The 2713-nt window shown below is 38.4% G+C and overlaps 1 pseudogene across 1 annotated transcript; it reads right to left on the reverse strand.

Annotated features, from left to right (window-relative positions):
- Positions 1-1765: 1765 nt before the first annotated feature.
- On the reverse strand, positions 1766-2437 carry LOC100963105 (annotated as a pseudogene). The gene has a single exon (XR_153853.3). The product of XR_153853.3 is annotated as a serine/arginine-rich splicing factor 3 pseudogene (transcript).
- Between the last annotated feature and the right edge of the window lie 276 nt (positions 2438-2713).

The following is a 2713-nucleotide window of genomic DNA, read 5'->3' on the forward strand; positions in this document are numbered from 1 at the left end:
CTGAAGGTGATAAAGTGAGACTCTGTCTTAATTTAAAAAAAAAAATCCAGAAAAACTCGGGGACATACCTACCCTCCAAGAAGTCTATTTTGGAAATCAATAATTATTTTTCCCTTGGTGTTAAGAGAGTTTTTCCTAAGTCATTGCCATCATTGCTAATGATTTTGGCAGACATTAAAGAAAATAGTTTTTCTTCTAATTACGAAAGTGAAGTCTCATCATATACACATTTACTTTGAACACATTTAGCTATGTTTTCATCTTTAGAAAATCTTTTGTACAACAGCATATAAACACAAGCCAGCGACTTCATCTACCACTCACTTACTGGAATGGGAATAGGAATCTATTCTGGTGCTGGAGGAAGAAATATAAATGATTGATTCTGTATTTTGTGAGCATATGCAGAAAAGGTGGTTTTTGACGACACATAATATTAACCCTACACAGTGAATTTACCATCTCAATATAAATGGAATTTCAGTACATAGCTATTCATTTTAAAATGCAGAAAAGCACATACTTAAATTATCCATAAGTTCACCCATAAATAAACACCATTGACAAGTACTACATCCAACTTTTGTATATCTTTGTTATATGTAGGGGGTTAAAACTCATGAACCCAGAACCTAAGAATGTGACCAGTAGCTATATTTTGGATTTCTGGCCTGAACTGTGGGGTAATTTCTGTTGTTTTAAGATGCCTGGTTTGTGATCATCTATTATGGTAGCACTAGGAAACCAATACAATTCATTCCTATAATTAAGTCAGCATTATTATAACACATAATTTTTATTTATTTAATTTGAGACAGAGTTTCTCTACATCACCCTCAGTAGAGTGCCATGCTGTTACAGCTCACAGCAACCTCAAACTCTTGGGCTTAAGTGATTCTCTTGCCTCAGTCTCCCCAGTAGCTGGGACTACAGGCGCCCACCACAATGCCCAACTATTTTTTGGTTGTAGTTGTCATTGTTGTTTGGCAGGCCCAGGCTGGATTTGAACCCACCCGCTGGCTGGCGCCCTAGCTGCTGAGTTATAGGCACTAAGCCATACACATAATTTTTTTTTTAAACAATTGTAACCAAAACTTTAATCTGAAGGATTCTCACAAAACATATTACAAATGACAGCATAAAAAAATTTTTTTTGCACAGTAACTCAAAAGTTCGGCTCTACAATGTACCCTTAAACTTGCAGGACATTGGGTTTGATATATAACTATTACAAAGGAACTTATGAACCTAAAGCAAAGGTAAGCTTTCTTAGAATTTATCAGATTCTATAGTTAAGTAGGCAGTCTCTGCCCAGGGTGAAAACTAGTTGATTTTTCATAAACCTCTAATTTAGTACAATGATGTAGCTGCTGGCTTGTTTCACAGCAGCTTTATAAAGACTGTTCAACTAAAGTTGCATATAATATCCCAGACATCGTGGGGGGAAGTAAATCTTCATTCAATTTTTGCCAGTTTTGTTTCTACGTATATAAAAAAAAAAAAATCACACTTTAGCTGGGCAGGATTTAGAGGTTTATTATCAGTCTATGCAAAACTGAAATTCAAAGCAAATTCAATTTTGCTTAAGGGAACATTGTAAAGTAACAATTCTTGGTGTTACATGCCTCATATGATCCATTTCAAACCATAGAGAATTATACTTTTTGTGTCACTGTTCCAAGAGACAGACAAATTTGAACAGCTAAAACATCTTAAAAATGCACCAAGCTTATGAAGTCTCAAACAAAACTTGAAATTTCTGTACATACTTCTGTCAAATGAAGTTATCTCCTGTGCACCACTTCTCTTGCAAACTGGTCTTCTATTTCCTTTCATTCGACCTAGATCGGCTTCGAGACCTAGAGAAGGATCGGGAGGGCTTATGATTTCTCTCCCGAGACAATGATCTCTCTCTCTTCTATCTCGGGAAAGGGACCTGCTCCGGCTGCCAGAGAAGCTTCTCCTCCTTGGAGATCTGCGGCGAGGTGGAGGACTCCTCCTACGATAATCATCTCGAGGGCGACGACCCCAAGAGGGAGGTGGGCCACGATTTCTACTTCTCTTTTCACCATCGGACAGTTCCACTCTCCCACGGCAGCCCCACAGTGTCCTTCCATCTAGCTCTCGGACAGCATCGGCTGCATCTCGAGGATCTTCAAATTCAACAAAAGCAAAGCCGGGAGGGTTTCTAGCAACCCACACGCTTCGGAGTGGTCCATAATAGCCAAAAGCCCCTTCCAATTCAGTCTTATTGCCATTGTTTCCAAGATTACCTACATAAACCTTACAGTCCAATGGACAGGAATCATGATGCATTTCGAAATCTAGAGTTAAAGTGCGGAGGCTCAAGTCCTCACGCTCCGATGGATCGCCCGGCTTCCCGCTCCCCTCTAGCCGGACTCCCACACTTGCTCCTCCTTATCCAGCGTCCACGAAATGGCCCATACACATAATTTTTAAGATACTGCCCTTAATATACTGATCTTTGTCAAATAAAAATCCTGCAGTATAATTTTGAATACATACAGAAAAAGACATGGAAAATTCAGAGATGGGGGAAGCATGAAAAAACCTGCATAATGCTGACAATCAGAGAAAACTGTTAACCTCTGGATAAGCTTTCTTTGTATATATGTATTAGATATTAATAGAGTTAATGCTGTATATAGCATTCTTTTTTATTTTTTATTTTTTTTTTGAGACAGAGCCTCAA

This window comes from Otolemur garnettii, unplaced genomic scaffold (genome assembly GCF_000181295.1).
Source record: "Otolemur garnettii isolate 467f Iridium unplaced genomic scaffold, OtoGar3 scaffold00058, whole genome shotgun sequence".
In the NCBI taxonomy this organism is placed as follows: Eukaryota; Metazoa; Chordata; class Mammalia; order Primates; family Galagidae; genus Otolemur; species Otolemur garnettii.